The following is a 21,241-nucleotide window of genomic DNA, read 5'->3' as shown; positions in this document are numbered from 1 at the left end:
TGCCACGACTCGAACTTGGTTGCAATGTAAACAGCCAACTGCATCACGAGTTTGTGTTCGTTGCCATAATCCTTGCGAGCACTCTCTCACAGCAGGTCTTTTCAACGCAAAGTGGCAGCATCTCCGTCACAAACTTTCACGGGAGTACAAAGGCTAATGTCCTTGCCTCGTAATTGCATTTGAACAGCGGAGCCGTTTAAGCTGAGAGAAGCCCCGTTATTCGCGAACAGAAATTATCATCATCATGAAGCTGTAGGTGTTCTCTTCGTACCCTTCCCCATCTTGTGCTTCGCTCTCTGAACACGTGCGCCGATTTCTGCAGCGTGGGATGCAATAACTCTGACGGGCGAGAGGACGAGGACAGGGAGATTGAAAGAAAGATGGAAAGAGAAATAAATAAAGAAAGAGAAAACGAGAAATTCTCGGCGAAAAAATTTCTTGCCGAGGCGGGACTCGTGCTTGCGTCACCAGGATTCGAATGCGAGCGTCGTAACCACTCGACTACATCTTGCACGCTAGCCGAGCATAGCACAGCCTCATATATTATACATAGAAATGGATGGGAAATGTAAGTGAGGTTGAGGCGGAGAGATCTGAGGAGGAGGCTGAAGGGCAAAGCATAGCATACCCTCGTTAGAGTGTGCTACTGCTCGGAACGAGCTTCGAAAAGTGAAGCCCAAACAGGGTCAAGCCGCTTGTGGCACTGCGATCGGTTGCCTGAAATGTGTCGTCGTTTAGGAGTTGCGCGCGGTTCCACAAAAGTGGTTCAGTTGTAGAGCGCCCGCTTCCCATTCAAAAGGTCCGGTTTGGAATCGAAGATGTAGATGGTGGGTTTTTATTTGTAGTGTCACTCGTTAAAGCCGTATTGCTTTTCCTTTCTTTCTTAAAGCTAGCTTCAGTTGCTGCGTATTGCCGCAAAAAGTAATGTCAAATGTGAAGTGAGATAGAAGAAATTTGACCGTGAGCGTAAATATTTGCAGTGCCACCACATGGCATACAACAAAAGCTAAGTGCACGGCCTCCGAGATTTTTGCGAATACGAGACTCAAAACGAGACTTCACAATTTATGTTACCTTTTGTAGCAATACTTATCAACTGAAGCTTCTTTTAAGAAACAAAGGAAAACCAATACAGCTATAACAAGCGGCACTAAATAAAATCCAGCCAGCTCCACTTCGCGAACACTGTCGAAACAGCGAAGCTTATGCCCGCCATTCATGAGGCTATATCGTACTTCTACGACTTTCAAGTCGTCCCTTCTCTGGCGCTAAGCTCCGGCCTCCCTTGCGCGAACATCGCGGTTGGCTCGGCGACGACGTGCCCGTTCTCGCATCAGCTCTCGCCGACGCTCACGTCGGGTGGCTTCTTCATCGGGAGAACGAGAAATGTTCGCCATTCGGAAAGTGCAAACTCCTGAACACTGGCACTGACAGGCTATTTTAAACTACACTGTGCCTCACCGTCACTCCATCTTGGCGCTTTTCTCGAAGGTTCACCCCTCGACATCCCCCGCCCTCGCATCTCGCAGCACTCCCTCGCCTTTCGCAGAACGGCGCATCCCTCCCCTTCCTAGCGAGCCTGACTCTCGCCACGCTGCGAGGCCAAATGCCACGTGATCAGTTCTACGCCGACCCCGGGCATAAAAAGGCTCGACTAAAAACATATGAACAACTTTGCTGTTAATAAAAGGCCACCATTTATCGCGGCGATTCGAAACCGGGCTTTTTAAGTTGGAAGCGGGCATTCTACCCCTGCACCCCTTTGGCGGAGCCGCGCGCAAATCTTAAAACAGCTCGAACTTGCTGCTTGAGCGACACCCCCGCTCCCCCTCGCATCTTTTCATGCACGTTCAAGACGGGCGGGACGTTTCCTCTGTGCTTCGACGGCAGGCCTCCCTAGCGGGGTGATGTTCTCGCATGCACCCTCCGAGCGACGGAAATGGACCGGCTCCTTTGATCTCTGCTTCGGCCGCGTTCGTCACCCCCGCTCGCGCGCTTTTACCCGCGGTAGAAGATACGATGCGCGGGGGGAGGTTCTGAATTCGGACAATTTATATGGGTCATGACAGCAAACACCCGTGGAGAGTGTCCATATAATTGTTATCACAATAAGAGCGTACATAAACACGATGCTAAGCGATTGCCTTTGCTATCCGGACGATGGCAAGTCGCCTAGTCGAAACGTCGCCTCCATTCTCTGTTGAAAGTTCCTACAGCTGCATATGCTGCATATTATTGCTGGAGTGTCGTGAATTTAGGCGAAATCTTTAGGAGAACAGAGATTTGGGCAAGTTGGTCGGTATTCATCTTGAAAACAACGCAGCAACACGATGACGAAGAAAGATACAACGGGACGGGCGCTGACTCGCAACTGAGAAGTTTATGAAAAAGAACACATACTTTCGTACAAAGCGATGTCACTTGCACATCGATGCCTTTAAACACAAACAAGGGTGAAACGAAACATGTGCATGAATCTGCCTCATGTACGTCAGCAAGATGTGCGCGAGAAGATCTGAATCACCAAAAGTCGCCTGAAGATAACTCAGCTCACTCCGTGATAGTGATACTGAAGCGTGGATAATGCACAAATCTTTTTTTTATGTATCGTTGCGCGTTCCCTTGAACGCAACATAGTAGGCGAATGAAGCAGTACAATAACCGACGTGACTGATTTATCCAATGACGTTATATTCGGACGTCATCGTGACGACACAGAATTCCGAAATATGTGCCGTCATCAGGTGACGCCATGTGATGACATCATCCTGTGGCGTCATCTATTGATATCGTCGCTCGGTCAAAGGTGAGGAAATGCCGGATGACGTGCAACACGTAGTGATGTGGAGAAATCTTGGGGACGGGGGGGGGGGGTGTCAAGACACTGCAATCGACAGCGAACGTCAAGGTAATTTAATGCGCGACTCTCACACTTCGTCTTGCTGTGTTTTGCAGGAAGACCGGTGCCCGATGGTATAACCTAATGAATTACCGTATGTGCAGCCGGCTTTCTCCTTCGGGCGACGGAGAAACTGCAATATTCTGCCGAACGTTTTTACCGCTTCCGTCAATAAATACCCGCGCTCTCATCATATGCCTCGTCAGTTTCCTCGTGCTTCCCATGGTGGCGGCTGTAGGCCACACTGGAGCGCTACGGTTGCTATGGTAATGCCACCATTAGAAAAGAGTCGTTTTGAGAAAGACATACGTGGTGGCGACCGAGGGGGCTTTTCGATCTCCCTTCTCTCTTCGTACGTGAAGGACTGTGGTCTATCGGACTCAATGCGGATGGTCCGGTCGGTACTGATCAACGTTTGTTGAATCGGTCCTAGCAACGTTGGTGATGATCGCAAGTGGTAGCGACGCGAGCGGTCTACGAGAAATATACTCGCGAGCCGGCAGCTATCATTAGGTGTGTGGTGGTGTTGCGGGTCTTTGTTGCGTGGTCGATAAGTTTCGCAGATGTGCGGACGCCCGCTGCGTAATTCGGTACAAACATCCTATCTCTTCTCTCTCACCACCAGTCTTGCTTTGATTTTTGGCTGTGGCTAAAAAAGTGTCAATGTCTTAGCCGAGCCGACCAGGTTGTACCGTAAGGCCTTCCTCACTACCATCACCACCAAAAATTGATGTCCCACTGACCGAGACAGTCAATGTACGTTAGTACATTCGTTAAAATTTCTGTCTCGCCTTTTTGTCGCGTGCACAGGCTTTCAGCAAGTGCCCCCCCCCCCCTAAAAAATTCCTGGCTACGGGCCTGCGCGTGCAATACAGCTGATATGAGATTAACCTTCAAAGAATGTAATGACTCGCAATTTTTCATCACATAAGGCTATCACCTTGCACCGAGTTTCTGTACTCTTCAGTTTGTAGGCTCAGGTCCAAGGGTCGGCTGAAGCCCTCAGAAAGTACACAGAGGCAGAGCAAGAAAATGCACCTTTACTGGACGGAGTCGCGGGTTCGACTGCCGGAGGCCGTTCCGCCGTGAGCGTGCGAGCGCGTGCGCCCGAGCTACGCATCGTCTTCGCTAAAGCCCGAGCGATACCCACATTTTGTATCGCAGTTACTCATGGAAACATTTCAGAACCACCCTCGTGAACCTAGCCCTGCAGCAGATCCTAGAAGCCATCACTTGTCACTTCTGTAGTGGTCACTCTTGGAACCCACTCCGAAGTACACTTATAAAAATGCCGACAAACAGTACAATTTGTCATGGTGGTCTATGTGCAGCGAAAATGCCTATCAGTCCAGTGCTTCTGCATCTGCCTAAACAGTTGTTGCCTCATGCGGTAGTCATCATTTTTAATACTCCCGCTATGAATTATAGGCTGAAACGGCAGACCTGAGGAGAAATCCGTGCTGCACTTGCGTGAGTTTTGTTCTTACGGCGATTTGTTACACGGAATAAAAATGTACGATTGTCTTCTATTCGTGTTGACGCGGCTCATCTTTATTGATCGACGAAACTATGCAGAACATGTCACGGGTAAACTTTGCGTGCGGTCATCGCCTTTTGCACATTGTGTGCTACACTAATATATGAGCATCTATGAGTTCTGAAATTGGAATTGGGGTGCTCCAACACATTTTACCTGCTCCGCTCATGCCTTTTAAGTTTTATTTCTGAAATTTTATCATATCGCCGCACTTAATTTCGACCAGCCAAAACTCGAATAGTCGTAGAATTCCAGACGTGAGTTGGGCTATTTGGTGCGTATTAACTGCAGACATAACTGACAAGGGCAAAAAAACAACGGACAAGGTAGAGACGACAGACTAGCCGTCTGTCGTCTCTACCTTCTCCGTTGTTTTGTTTTTTTTTTTGCTCTAATCAGTTATGTCTGCAGTGGAATGGCCCCTCGTTCTGCATTGGCAAGTGTGGCTGAATGAACACGACCTCGAACGCGAGTTCTCTGGTTCTGTATCCACTTTATAGCAGTCAGGCAATTGCGTCCGAGCGGTTCAACCGCAGTCGTGGGCGTTAATCTCAGTTACTCTCTGTTGTGCTTAGCGCGCGCACAACCTCAGAGCACGACTGTGAAGAACGCGAATTACACGCGCCAAAAGCTGAGACATCAATGTGACAAAGCGAAACCATGATATTGTTACGGGGAGTAGCATTTCATTTTGTAGCAAGAAAATATTCATTTTTGCGGTGAAAAAAAAAGCGTTGATAGGAGAAAATGTATAGGGGAAAAAACGTATCAGAGTTGAGGCTGGATGAACCTCGCAGCGTGAACAATAGAAGATCTAACGATCATTGACAGAAACAAAGTCGTATTCTCTCGCCGCTCATTGCCACCAATGCCGCTGCGCACCCTTCTTCAGTGACACAATGATTTTATTGCATCATAAAGAGCAGGTAGCAAGGGAAGTGATCGAGGCCTTCCACATTAGAAGAAAAGGAGATAAGTGTGTTAGCATGCCATCGATTTCGCAGAGTGACGCAGAATTTCTGTACCTTTGCACCACCTGCAGAGTATGATACCTGTCTCTATTGTTGCTTTTCTTGCTTGAGACCTGTTTGGGTTTTGTCGCTTTTGGCGTTTTTTGCCGTTGTTTTGTTTGTTATGTTGCACATCACCTATATATACAGCGCCTGTCCAGTGTTTTCGTATGCTTCGTCGTCCTTTCGTGTGCGCTGTATCAACCAATAGAAGAACCATGTGTATAAAGGACGCAACACTGCACCAACGAACAGCATTCGCCAGGCGCTCGAGAGGGACAGCGCCCGAGCCTCGTCGTTTAAAAACCGCGGTTTAAGACGCTACGTAAAACCCGAGGGGCAACTGAAATCTAAACAGAACCAGCGCTTTTAAAGACATTCTTCCGTACGTCTTGAAATGATGCATCGAGGGACCTATACTAAAGTGCAGTTTGAAAAAGCCGCGAGCTTTCTGTATCTGCGCACTATTTCCACGTCAGCTCGCGCATCATGTGGCGCAGCATAGTGCGGCATACAACATGTCCATGCTTCTTCGTTGCTGTCCTTACCATGCCTAGCAGCTATCACTTCTCAGTGATATGGTTGTCACTCTACATAACTTTCGATGTAGGAGTAGAATGGTAAGTCACTATGCGTCAAGCGATTACGTGCCTGCTCACACAACTGGCGTCACCTGTTCTAGTACTCCTTACGATATTCATTATATGAAGTTCAAGGCTGCCGCTATATACATCAGATGAATCGCTTGCCGCAATGCGATGAGTTTTGCTTCTGCACCGAATTGTAAAGAGCCTTCTTTTGTTCGCGTGGTCCATTTTAGGAGCTTGCTCGCCAAGCTTCTTATGCTCGCGCCTTGTCCATCGCGCCGTATCCGTTAGTTCTAATTGCTCCCGCTAGATGCGCAGCTGTGCTCTCTCCGGTGATTGAAGCGCGTTCACTAGATGCCGCGCCGCCGCTCAGGTGGCGCCGCACACTCCGCTGCACACTCGGCGCGTGCTCTCGCTAGATAGGTGACCGCTAGAAGGCCGCGCCCTTATACAGCGTTTGCTCTCGGCGCGCTTCCTTCTTCGCTACCGCTACTCCAGAGGCGTCGGCAGCGCCGAGGGCTCGCTCAGTCTAAAGGCTCATTCACACCGGCGACTAGGAATGGTCGCGCGACCGTTTGCGACTGGAAGTCAAAAAGCGACTCAAAGCGACCGATGTTCACACCTGCGTGCGACTTATAACCGTCGCCATGTAGAATTCACGTCTCTCGTATACTGCTTGCATTGCCGTTGCCCCGTAAAATAGGCTGACGTCCTGTTTCTGCGCATCTGATTGGTTCAGAGGTTTGCGACTGCAGTCGCGCGACTGAAAAATTGAGCAGCGAGTGACTGAGCCAAAGCACTCGCTTTGCGACCAAAACGGCCATTTGTGACCGTTTGCGACCAGTCGCTTTGCGACTAACTTAGTCGCGCGACTGTTGCTAGTCGCCGGTGTGAACGAGCCTTAAGGAGAGTGGTCGCTTGTCGCCGCTTGCAAATGAATAAACACTGTGTATATAATGTGTATATATATAACAACGTGGTCACGTCTTTATATTGTTACGCATATGGACAAAGAAAACAAAGGCCGGTGAACGTGCTTGCCGCTCCGAGGCAGCTGAAGAAGAAGACGACGACGCTGGGATATTCAACCTGTTGGCCGCCCCTGCACTCACCTTCGCGACCAAATGAACGGCCCCTTCCGTCGTATACGCCTCAGCCTCCTTCGAGCGTAACAATATGACGATAGTGGGTTACCCGATCATCTCCGAGCAAGCTCCTGTAACATCATTCACTTCGTGGATATGGCGCGACTTTTTTTATTTGTCACAGCGACGACTTAAATCGTGTCAACGCATTTTCGGAATAATTCTTTCCTGACTTCGTTCCTGTGTTGGGCTACTATAGGTGACGCCTGCATTATTTTATTACAGGCATCCGGCTATGACAAAACACAAAAGAAGGACATGCCAAGAAGCGCCCAACTCAGGCCAAAGCTCTCCAAGAAGAAGCGGAGTGAACAAGAGGCAAGGTTCTGCCGCATCCACTGAACACGACAAGTTAGTAGTTTTTTTGTATCACACGTCACTTGAATGTAATAAGAAATTTTGAGATGTTCATCATTCATCTAAAAATAGGGCTTTTACAGCGATAGAATTAACGCGCATTCTCCCTACGCGTTTGTGCCGTCGGCGTCGATGTCACCGTGAGGTTCCATGGAACAGCCAAATGGATAACACTAACCCGCATGTCGTGTGTTGTATGTCCGTGTAAAAGCGTGTGAGCTCACCTGATCAACATATCTCAACCGGGCAGGAAACCTGCCGGCCGTCGGAGACCAAACGTGCCGTTGCGGGAGGGAGGGGGCGCTTCGTGGTTGCTGCATAACTTCTTACTGAGCACAAAGTTTCTTAAGTGCGCTAGTTATTTCATGATCATATGGCAGAACAGCGAAGAAAATCGGACGAAGAGAAATGGGCGAAGAAGGGGACGAAGTTAAAGAACTGATTTTCTCAACTATTATTAAACCTATGGTGGAGAAACAAACGACGCTACTGTTTTCAGAATATAAATACTCGGTTTAAACTAATGTATTGTTTCATTTTACTGTCTCTTTAACGAGCCCCGCCACGGTGGTCTAGTGGTTATGGCGCGGCGGCTGCATTTTCGATGGCGGCGAAAATGTTTGAGGCCCGTGTACCTAGATTTAAGTGCACGTTAAAGAACCCCAGGTGGTCGAAATTTCCGGAGCCCTCCACTACGGCGTCTCTCATAATCATAGCGTGGTTTTGGGACGTTAAACCCCAGATATTATTATTATTCTCTTTTTAACGAAAGGAATACAGGACCATGCTTTTAAAACGCCGCTTGAGAAGAATCTTTAGTGAGGGCCATAGGTGGGCAAGAAAATTGGAGCTCACTCCGACTCACTCAAGAAATATATCTTGCTCTGAGGGCTCACTCGGACTCAGACCCACCAACATATTACTCTGCCGGACTCACTCAGACTCAGGGCTTGACGTGAATCTGAGTGAGCCGGAGTGAGTCGACTCATGAGTCCGTCAGCGTAAAATGAGCGTTTTCGATCATGATGCCAGTGCTCTTTAATGTCAATATCTACATAATCGGTGCTCTACGATACGCCCTTTGATCTTGTACTTTCAAATATGTGTTATCACTGGTTGCTATCCGGTAAGGACATATTATTGCGATACCAATTGCATGGACAATCTCGGCGGATTTTTGCCGTCGCCATCATGTCCCGGACATGTATATGTATGTATGTATGTATGTATGTGTGTATGTATGTATGTATGTATGTATGTATGTATGTATGTATGTATGTACGTATATATATATATATATATATATATATATATATATATATATATATATATATATATATATAAAGGCACAAACAAAAATGCGAGTGCTGCTCGAATTGTTCCAAACTGCTCCAAAAGAGAAATGCTGCTCAAAACTGTAATTTCTGTTAGTAACTGCTCCGAACCTGCTCCGAAATGGCACTGGTAAACTGAAAACAATTAACTTTAAGCACATGATCATCCAGCGAGCCTAAATGAAACAAAAAACCAGCTGTCTACTATCATTCTATGCTCACGGACAACCTTTCTTGGCAATGAAGAGAAGGCTGCAGAGCCAAACTGTGCGTGTGCTACCAATGAAGAGTGTAGTCCCACAATTGCGTCTGTGTTTTCTGCGTGAGAATAAAAAACAACAGCATTGCTCTATTTTCTACTGGACACTGTTTGAAAAGAGGCGCAGCATGCACCAAGGAGACATAAAATTTATATTTGTTTTACTTTACGCAGTGTCATTTCATGTTTTTGCACGTGTGAAAACGTCGCACCTTTTACATGCACCTCACAGTCAAAAGAGCGTCTTTGTCTTCAGGTGAGTGCTCGTCACCCTCGAGCTTTTCCAATGACTCGCCTAAGGAGCTTGTGACGAATTTCGCTAACAAATAGCTGTCTATGCAGACGAAGCAAATAGTATAAAATGTTATCATGCGACCATCGCCACTCAAATACCCGAACTGCCGTCACTGGAGATACGGAAGGTTTACAAAGTGAAACTAAATTTGAAACGTGTGCCAAACTGGACTACTTCGCAGAGCAGTACATGTGCAGTAGCTCCGCCCCCGTAGTCTTTCCTTCATTGCCAAGAAAAGTTGTCCTCGAGTATAGTATGCATAGTATGCTAGCATGGAGTTTCTATACTAGCTCCATACTAACATGTCGACAATGCCGCAAGTAGTGGCACTGTCGAAATAAGCAAATAACAGATTGCAGTACTTGTGGCATTGACAGATTGCTTTCCTCTATTACTGATATAAACTGTCGCACGTGATTGCTGTTTCTTTTATAATTTGGGGCTCAGCTTTATCAGTTTTATATCATTTCTGCCATAAGTCCCCGAAACTTTAAGTATATAGCTCATCTTTGTTAGTGTTCAGTGACCACCCATCTGCTTAATTATTTGTTTTAGTGGAATTCGCAGTGATAATTGTACATGTAGTATGTTTAATAATAAGTATTGATACTTACGAGATGCTTAAATAATGATTTAGACTCCAGGAATCGTTTGGAATTTTTCGCCATCTGCTCCGGAAATGGCAATAGCTGCTCCAAACTAGCGTTTTTTCTGCTCTAAAATGTGCTCCAAAAAGCAAAATGTTGCTTGCATCACTGCAGAAGAAAAAAAAATCCGAAGCACCCGGCCGGGGATTCAAACCAGCGACCCCTCGCTCCCCAGCACTGCGTTAGGCAACGCAACCATGAGCCACGCTTGCGCCGGCGAAATAACAGCGCGCTATTCATATACACCATCTACCGCTGGTGGTAGGCAGACCTCGGAGGAGCTTCAACCTGTTTTCTATCACGCAACGCTCGTACATTTTCTTTTCATTTGAAAACTGCCCTTGAGACGCGCACGACAAAGTGGCCGCTTTCTGTACCCACTCTTCATGTGGAACGAAAGAAAAGAACACCGGGCACAGCTTGCGTCAGACGCCCTCGTGTGGCAGGAGACGCAGAGGGGTCACTCTAGGCACCGCAGTTTAAAAAAAAAGAAATATGTATGACCGTCTGATTCTCCATTGTCGACGACTGTCGCGCCGCAGTTTAAAGGAAAACAAATATCTAAGAGCGTCGGATTCTGCATTGTCGACACCTGCGGAGCGTTGCTCAAGCACAAAGATGTAACAACTGTGACAGCTGTTAGGTCACGCTTGTCCTTGTAAACCTGTGCCTTTTTTTCGTGCGTCCTTCTTTGTGTTTCAGCGGCGCTCTGCAAGTATCGAGCTGCATTTATGCACTTATGCATAAATGGCACTTAAGCAAAATGGCACTTATGCAGCGCGTATGTTGATCTTTAGCGAAAAGAAACGAAGCAAGACGACAGAAAGCACAAGGACACAGCACTGTGGCCTTCTCGTGCCTTCCGTCATCTTGTGTCGTTTAGTTACGGTAAACCTCAAGATATGCAATACTAACTAGCCTCACCTTTTTGAGTGAGACACAGGAAGACAAAACAAGACATTCAAAAATGACACTACTGAAGGGTGAGGTCCAATAAAAATGTGCAGAAATGTTTCAGTATGTAAAGCCTAAAAAAAGTCTACAGGTTTCAGTTTTTCGAACGATAAGCTCTCTTCTAAAGAGAAATATAGCAACAAACGGCTGAGATGTTAGATTCGGCAGCGGTTGAACACCAGCACTGTTGTTTGGGTGACTACTAATATCTCTAGCCCTTACAACTAGGCTCATTACCCTTTCATCAATATGTGTTTTGCCAATGAAGGATCGTGCCCAAAAAAAAAAGCGAGGATGGCTGCGAACGAACCGGCAACTTCAGTGATTACACAATTAGCACGTGAGAATAGTCCCTGGTATGCTCCAGATGCATCTTCTATCGACAACTCCCTTGACAGGCATATAGCAGTGCGCACCGAAGGAGAGCAGGATTTTTGATGGAGGCGAAAATGCTTGAGGCCCGTGTGCTTAGATTTAGGTGCACGTTAAAGAACCCCATGTGGTCAAAATTTCCGGAGCCCTCCACTACGTCGTCCCTCATAAGCATACCGTGGTGTTGGGACATTAAACTCCCATAAATATTAATATAAAGAGGGGCGCCAATTCTTTTTCCAGCTTCTTTTATTCATTTCCAAGCAAAACACGTAAGCTCATATATTGTAGTTGAAATTGTTAAAAAGCGCCTTTAAACCGCTAGGCTTGTACTAACCATCCCTTCGCAGGAGTCCCCAAAATCTTTGCCAGTGGAAATGATTTTTGCCTCACCTACACCATGAAAAGCAGAAGTTTTTAAGATAACATAAATGCACATAGTGATGTCGTATACCACAAAGAACTGACGTACTGTGACGTTGTGCGTACGTGCTTCACCCCCCCCCCGCTGTCTCTCACAATCTCTCTGTTTACACTTAAAACTTTCAATATCACCCGCCATCTTTTTCCCCACTGCAGGGTGGCATACCGGTTATTCTAAATTAGTTAACATTTCTTCCTCTCTCCCGTTCCTTCCGCTGAAGTCCTGAGAGCCAAAAAATTATATACTTCGCATTAGGTTCTTAATTACGCAGTATAAAAATAACGTCCACAAATCGTACCGCAAGCAGGTCGCTTCACGCGCAATTATTTCAGTGTGCGTACAACTGCGTTAGATATCATCTTAGTGAAGCTTCTGTGCAAAAAACATCGGCAGATCCCCCGCAATGTGGGAATCGATGTCATGCGAAGCAGCCAGCAAAGAGCTGCATACATCGTCTTGTTTGTCATTGAGGCTAATGAAGTCATTCATGTCGCGACATCTAGTTCGCCATATATCACGAGATTGTCATACATGCATGCGTGTACAATCTGGTATATGCCATGCTAATGAAACATATATTCAGCTACATATATATAGGATGCGTGACCAGCTATTTATGTTCGGCACTCCTGTCATGCCATACCAATTTAGGTATATATCTAGTTAACAAAATGGCCGCGAGTGCACCATAAGCGTGGCGTCTAAATCATACCTACATGACATGCACGCAATGACTTTCGTGTTACCACCTGTTATTTATGTTCACCACACAGACGTCGCGCAATACCAATTTTGGTCTATATCAAGCTAGCGAAACGGCCGCCAGCGCACCATGAGCGTGGCACGTAAGTCATGCTGTACATGGCATACTTGTTATGATTTTCATGTTAACTCCTGTTATTTGTGTTCGAAACAGTCACGTCGCGCAATACCAATTTTGGTGTATATCAAGTTAGCGAAACGGCCGCGAGCGCACCATGAGTGTGGAATGTAAATCATGCTGTACATGGCATACTTGTTATGATTTTCATGTTAACTCCTGTTATTTGTGTTCGAAACAGTCACGTCGCGCAATACCAATTTTGGTGTATATCAAGTTAGCGAAACGGCCGCGAGCGCACCATGAGTGTGGAATGTAAATCATGCTGTACATGACATGCGTGTCATGATTTTCATGTTAACTCCTGTTATTTAGGCTCGTGACACAGTCACGTCGCGAGATATCAATATTGGTGTAGCGAAACGGCTGCCAGCGCACCATGAGCGTGGCACGTAAGTCATGCTGTACATGAGATGTGTGTCATGATTTTCATGTTAACTCCTGTTATTTAGGTTCGTGACACAGTCACGTCGCGAGATACCATTTCTGGTGTATATCAAGCTAGCGAAACGGCCGCCGGCGCACCATGAGCGTGGCACGTAAGTCATGCTGTGCATGATATTGCGTGTAATGATTTTCATGTTACAGCTGTTATCTGTGTTCGTCACACAGTCACGTCGCACGATACCAATTTTGGTGTATATCAAGCTAGCGAAACGGCCGCCAGCGCACCATGAGCGTGACACGTAAGTCATGCTGTGTATGACATGCGTGTCATGATTTTCATGTTACCACCTGTCAATTGTGTTCGTCACACAGTCAGGTCGCGCGATACCAATTTTCGTATATATCAAGCTAGCGAAACGGCCACCAGCGCACCATGAGCGTGGCACGTAAGTCATGCTGTACATGACATACGTGTCATGATTTTCATGTTAATTCCTGTTATCTATGTTCGCCACACAGTTACGTCGCGAGATACCTATTTTGGTGTAATATCAGGCTAGCTAAACGGCCGCCAGCGCACCATGAGCGTGGCACGTAAGCCATGCTGTGCATGACATGCGTGTCATGATTTGCACGTCAGGACCTGTCACTTATGTTCGTCATACACTCTTGTCACGCCATACCAATTTTGGTATATAGCAAACTAACGAAACGGCCGCAAGAGCATCAAAACAGTGGCATGTAAATCATGTCGTTCATGACATGGATATCATGATTTTCTAGTTATGAGCTGTCACTTATGTTCGTCATAAAGTCATGTTTTGCGACACCAATTTTGGTGTAAATGCTATTAACGAAACGGCCAGGAGAGCACGAAGTCGTAGGTGGCTAGATAGATAGATAGATAGATAGATAGATAGATAGATAGATAGATAGATAGATAGATAGATAGATAGATAGATAGATAGATAGATAGATAGATAGATAGATAGATAGATAGATAGATAGATAGATAGATAGATAGATAGATAGATAGATAGATAGATAGATAGATAGATAGATAGATAGATAGATAGATAGATACGCTCAAAGTCGCAGAAGTTCGCTAAGAAATGCTTCGCATTTAATAGAACTGCAACTGCAGTAACCAACACAGCAACCAATCGGTAGTCCAGTGCGGGACTCTGCGCACACGCCCAAGTCGCTATGTCAAAGGAACTCTTCTAACCCGGACAGTCTCCTGTGGTTTAGCGTGGACACGACATTCAGCAGCCGAGTTGATGTAGAACGCCTGAAATTGTCAACACATGTGCGACTTGCCGACTGTTGACCCGTTATACGGGCGAAGTAACTTACGGATCGAGAGTGCACTGTGCTGCACGATTGGAAGCGCAGACGTGTTGGCCCAGAGCGTATCACAGCGCATCAGAGAGTGTCATAGCTATTTGCGCAGCCGCTCTGCAGGTCAAGTTAGCGCAGTACATTCAAAACAAATGCACGTAGATTGGAAACTACCCCAAACCAAAGATATTTAGTAATACGAGTTGGGGCCGGTACAGCGAGGAAAAATAGTCGGGAAATGTCTTCGCGAGAAGATCGCTTGCCAAGGCTGCTGCGTGACGTAATGCATGACCAGCATATGGGAACATAAGGCATAAGCGCCTGATTCTCACGGCTGCGGCATCACCTTGGACGCGAGGAAATAGTGGATAGAAGACATCCGCTCCAACTCGCCCAACATGCAGTTGCCGCGGCATCACCGTCGTTCCAGTACAAATAAAAAAATTTTCGCGGCACCCTTTTGGCTCTCTGTAAATCGATTAATCGAAACGTTTTAATCGATAAAACGAAACATTAACAGCGATGATGATTAATCGTATTGCGGGACACTTGTCATCGATTTTACCATCCCTAAGCGCACGCACGTGTGACTGGCGTGGCGTCTTGCCACGGGCTCTGCTGCGGAGAGGCGTCGCTGCTGCGCTCGCTTCCAGCCTCGCCGCTGCGGTGCCAGGCGAAGGCTTAAGGGCTGCTCTCTTCGCGCTTGGAGGCTCAGTCTCGCCATGCATAGCGCACCGGCTCGGCCGTCTGTGCGTGTGCTTCCGCGCAAGCGACAGGCTGGATTCAGTCTTGCAGTAACTGTAGCTAGACGGCAGGCTGCGATATCTCCCGCAATGTTGCCTGCTGAAACATGGGAGCAGAGGGAGACCAGATTAGAGAAGCTTACCTAGCGCGGATGCACGCCAAGATCGAATATGCAGCGGCTGCCGCCATCATTCAGCAACGCGAAGAGCTGGGAGGAGAAGAACCGTAACATAATGAAACACTGTGTCCATAGTATCGGCACAGCCAAGCAAAACATACATTTAGCTGTGATAACTAGGTTTACAAGACTTCAATCTAAGCCAGTTTCTGTTTTCAGTGTCCTAGTTCTGTGCATAAATAATCGAAAGTGCTCCAATTCTTTGTGAGGTGTCTGTAATACTCTATTGTACATTTCTGTCATTTGCAGAGCCCCTGCCAAGGTCAAAGTATCCCGTAGAAAAAGAGGCGGCAAGCATTTGGACATGACATCCTCGCAGTGTGGCGTGTGCCAAAAAGTCTTCAACAGCAGATTGCGGCTTCGAGCACACTTGTTGATTCACGCTGGCGAAAAGCGGTACGCTTGTAATGTGTGTGACAGGAAATACGCCCGGAAAGATGGCCTCGTCATCCACAATCGCACTCATACAGGCGAAAGGCCTTACGAGTGCCCGTCGTGCCCCGCTACGTTCACGAGGAGTGGGAGTCAAAAAAAGCATATGATGACCCACACTGGCGAACGACCGCATCAGTGTGACGCTTGTGGAAAGAGATTCGCCACTAAGGCAAACCTTCTGTGCCACACACTGGCGCACTCGGGAAAGAAAATGTTTGACTGCGATGTGTGTGGGCGAAAATTTTCAAGAAAAGAAACCCTGAGGTGCCATACCCGTACACACACAGGCGAGAAGCCGTACGTGTGCCACCTCTGTCCTGCGAGATTCGCACGCATGAATGCCTTAAAAAGCCACTCTCTGACCCACGCTGGTCAGCCACCTCATTGGTGCAACATATGCGGGAAGGGGTTGACTGCAGACGAGGCACTTTCGCATCACAAGCTTTTTCACTCAGCCATCAAAAGGTTTAGTTGTGAGTTCTGTAGTCGCAGATTTAGTTTTAAACGAACACTCACACAGCACACCCGCACGCACACACGCGAGAAGCCGTATGCCTGCCACTTATGTCCTGCGGCATTCGCGCGGAAGAATAGCCTGAAAGAGCATGTTTTTACACACACTGGTGAGCGACCACGTATATGCGACATATGCGGAAAGACATTCACTAGCTTCGCGATCCTCTCGCGTCATAAGCTTCTTCACTCTGGGATCAAGAAATTCGGTTGTCAGTACTGTAGTCGCAAGTTTCATTATAAGCAGGCGCTGACAAGGCACATGCGCACTCATACAGGAGAAAAGCCGTATCTCTGCCATCTATGTCCTGCTGCGTTTGCGCGCAGGTATTCAGTAACAGCGCATCTTTTAACCCACACGGGTGAGCGACCTCATAAGTGCAACACATGCGCAAAGGCTTTCGCTAAACACTCGAACCTTTCGCGTCATCAGCTTGTTCATTCTGAGATAAAAAAGTTCAGTTGTCAGTTCTGTAGTCGCACGTTTAAGCATAAAGCAGAACTAACAACGCACACCCGCACGCACACCGGCGAGAAACCGTATCTCTGCCATTTGTGCCCTGCTGCATTTTCACGCACAAACGTGCTAAAAGCGCATATTTTAAGCCACACTGGACAGCGACCTTATAAGTGCAATGTATGCGGCAAGAGCTTCCGCAGTACAGGCAACCTATGCAGCCACAAGCGTATTCACTCAGCGAATAAATAAGCTAGACTGTCGCTTATGTATGAGTAGAGCTTTCTGTAAGAAATAACTCAAAGCACACGTCTATACATGTACTCTTCTGAAGCCGTATTAGCGGTATTGGTATAAAAAACGACATGGAGATCCACAGCGGTGTTCAAGCGCATGGCTACAATCTATAGCCATAGAACCTGCTTTCCGTGGCAAAAAAATCACTTTGACATCTCACATATGCAAAATTCTAACTCAGTTTTAAGCTCCAAACGCGCGCTGGAAAATTTGCTGGTAGCAGTAACACTGGAGGCCCACATCTTGACGGCTGTAAAACCTAGTTTATGCCGGAGTTGATTTTTACCGAATCCAAGATTTCGACGAGGCCACAGATTTTTAAGTCCACCGGTTGAAGCCGCTCCAGTGTAACTTTTGAGCAACAGCCGAACACAAGAAAACGTTGCGAAACCACATGTCAGTACCCGCTTGCGCGTGAGCGTGGATGTATTATCACTGTGCAAATATTCCTAGCTGAAAAATATCCCTGACAGTATTCGCGATTGGAAAGTGGAGAAAAGTCCTTCTTCATACAAATATGCCACACCATTTACACATACATAACAATTTCCGTATTTAACATCCGCGAACATTGTCGAAACACCACAACTTGTGCAGTTCGAACTGCCGGATATTTTCACAGCGTTGCATTATTAGCAATGGTTTGCTAATAATCTTCGTCTTGAAAGATTTGCAGAGTGAGTAGGTACCAAGTTATATTCTGCAGAGCCCATATTGCCTCCGCAGATGCAGCAGGCAACGCCGTGCATGTGTGAACTCGATTGAGAAGTGACGGCCACTATCTCACATTTTGAATAGCATTTCACATGTGGTCAGTGAGATATGTAGGCAAGTCTTTCGTCAGGACCAGCTTTTTACTTGAACTAGCGTGCGTAATAATTTGTTGTTGTCAATGCGTTCCTAGGGTTTGTTAGATACCATCTCAAGGTGCACCCCAATGTTCACTGATGTGTTCCTACTCTCGACAGTATTTACATGCGACCTGTAGTCTGAGACAATAAAGCGTTCCGTTTGTAATTTCTTCAGTGTTCTGTTTCTTCGGTGGGTTGGAAATGCATTTTCAACAAAATAGCGCTTGCGAACACGGACCACAGGAAGGCACGCGGACAGGCGCTCCCATCTGTGTGTCCGTGTGCCTTCTTGTTCTACGTGTGCGCAAGCACTAAAAATGAATTCCTTCGTACATGCTGTCTAGGTCTGTCTACCTGTGGACGCAGGTAAAACGCGCAGTTTTAAATGTGGCGAAAAATAGCTTCATTAATAAGTTAGTTATTAGCTCTGTGTGACATCGAGATCGTATGCTCTACGAAACAATCGACATTCATGCGATTCAAATGCATTAAAGGGGCACAAGAGTGAAACAACCGATCAATTTATGCTGCTAAATTATCCTTTAGGTTAAAGAGGAAACGAATATGAATGTCAAAGATTCCGTTTTCAATTTCGAGCTACATTCTGCGCACATGACCGTCAGCATGACACCACCCGTTTAAAAGCTTTGTTGGTCTTTTGGTAACATTGCATCGACAAAATTTCCTAACGAATGGCACATTAAGCCTCTGGCTCTAGCAGAGTATAATGAACATTACTTTTTTTAGATGCGAAGCAGCTTTTGCGCTGGGCTTTGTCCGTAGTTACATTGGCGACCGTCCGCTTTTTAAAACTTACCATAGCCATCAAATAGCCATCTGTAACATATTGAGCGCGCGCTCGCAACAAGGAGAAGTTTTCGTCTTGTTCTTCGACCGCCTTGATGATGATACGTGCAGAGGGCGCGCTCGCGCCAAGGAAAAGTCTGCTTCGTCTTGTTTTTCGACCGCCTTGATGATGATAAGTGCAGAGCACTTTAGGGGCCCGGGCTGCCGTATGCTGTCCTAGCTTGGCGTAACGCAGACGAAAATGCGTGAGCTGGCGCGCGCTAGCGCGTTCGGGCCTGTGTAAGGGGCTAGGTAAGGCGCTGTGGCCTCTCCCCCTTACACTCTCTCAGCAATCACGTGATGGCGTCGGGGAACGAGATTCTGCAGACGCGCGATGAACCCCAGTGGCGTGCTCCAACAAGAGTTCGGGACGAGTAACAGCAACAGGAACTACAGTGAATTCATGGTGTGCTCCACATGCAAGGACGCGTTAACATCGGGCATGTTGCCCGTGATGAACGGAACTTTATGTCGACCCATGCGCTCCTTCGCATCCCCACATGGATCCCTTTAGTGGGAGATGGTGAAATTTTTCAATCACCTACTATTTAGGTGAGTTTCAGAACCCTGAATTAAGCGAATATAAATCGCAGCCACGACGTGGCGCCTTGATCTCTAATTAATTGTGCGTATTAGCGTAAATGTCATAGGATTAGCACGCAAGCAGAAGTGCTCACGGTCGGCACGCAGTGAAACGCTGGTAATTTGTCCTTTGACATTCCTATTACACAACGTCAGGCCTTCTTTAAGTGCGTAGCACTTAGAGCCCCGGCTTGACGCCCATCCATTGATCTCATGTGGCGTGATCACACTCAAAATAATGTGGTCAATACAGGCCTAAAACCAGGCTGGCAATGCTCAAAACCTGCTTAAAGTAAACTAACGAGGACTAAAGTATTATAATTGCCAGAAATAACAAAAAAAAATTGCTAAAACATTTGGCAGAGCCGACGCCTTGTGGGAATCGGTTTCATGCGAAGCAGCCGGCGAGCAGTTCTCTGCTGCATTTTTTTTGCTTTGAAGCAATCGTTACGAGGATGTTACGAGGAGCGATGTGTTTTTTGTAAGTGTGGTAGTTGTATGCACATCGTGGGCTTACCAGGCACGTCGAAAACCCTGGCGTTTAAAGGTGAAAACATCCGTAAACAGGGGGTGGGTGCTCGAGCGGACGTTTCGACAAGTGGACTTGTCGAAAAGTCGGATCGAGCACCCACCCCCTGTTAAAAGATTTTTTCATCGTAAGCTTCCATCTTCCACTTCGTGCCGTTTCTCTGGCGTTTAAAGGGTAACTTACGGTCGGACGTAACGTCAGCTCTCACGTTAGAGCACAGGCGTCAGCATTATAGAAACGAAGTGTACTTTAAGGTGCGATGATGCGAATATCATATGTAATTTTCGTTATCGTATTCCTCCGGGGTCGAGCAATGCTTGAATATACCTTGCCGAATCATAGGAATACAAATTTAATGCCTATTAGACTGCTATAAAAGCGGAACCAACACTAGAACCACAGGTGTTAACTTGACATTACACCGTATCGTAGGAGTAGATATGTAGTGTTTATTGCTTTGTTATAAAATTTCATAGCCGGCACCACAACCGCAATTGAGGTTGTACAAACATTACGCCTGCATAGGGTGTGTTTCCAAAGCAGAGGGGAGCGACGCGAGTATTCGCATACCACGTCAGCTCCGGGGACGATCGCAATTATTTGCGTTTTTCAACTCGTGTCTCTGCAAGCCTTCTCCATCGTCTCTAAGAACGTCAGCGGCAACCGTGGACACCACGTCTGGCAAGGTGGGTCGTCTTCTGACCCTTTTTCGGTCACTTGAAGCTTTCGCCACGCCACCGCAGAGCTAAGCCTAACGGCGGTAAGGGCCGCGCTTGGCCCTGCCCGGGGATCAAGTCACCGGTTACGATCCGGAGTCTCTACGGATCGTAAGCATGGATACCGCTCAAACCGAGGCACCTATGCCAACCGAAGAAAAATGCCTCCAGGATATGCTCCGCGTCTGGCGCGGGAAGAACTCAGCGGTGGCCTCGAGAGACGCAGGGGCTCTTGCAGCCAAACAACACGCAGCGTCTTCGTCTCAGCATGCACAGGGCAAGAGCGCGCCGAGCGTCGCCTCGCAACGCGCCAAGCAACTCCAGTGGCGGCCGAAGAACACGCCGCGCATCGAAAAAGACGATATCATAATAGTACTGAAACCCCTTGAGACGCTCGACATCAAGGCCGCTTTGGTCCTGGACAAGCCGGCGCTGCAGTCCGCAGCATCCTCGGAGCCGACGCAAGTGTGGGCCTTGCGGTATGGCCCATCTGGGATCAAAACGTGCTTGTGTGCACGCTGAAATCAGTGGACGCCGCCGAGAAACTACTCCGGTACATTACGCTGCCGGTCGGGGGCCGCCAGCTACCATTTCGGGGACACCCCAAGCTCTCCGGCGAGTTCTGTCGGGGCGTCCTTCATGTCTCCCAGGACGAAACGTCCGAA

The sequence above is a fragment of the Rhipicephalus sanguineus genome, chromosome 3 (assembly GCF_013339695.2).
Source record: "Rhipicephalus sanguineus isolate Rsan-2018 chromosome 3, BIME_Rsan_1.4, whole genome shotgun sequence".
NCBI classification, from domain to species: Eukaryota; Metazoa; Arthropoda; class Arachnida; order Ixodida; family Ixodidae; genus Rhipicephalus; species Rhipicephalus sanguineus.
This window is presented reverse-complemented; position numbering follows the sequence as displayed.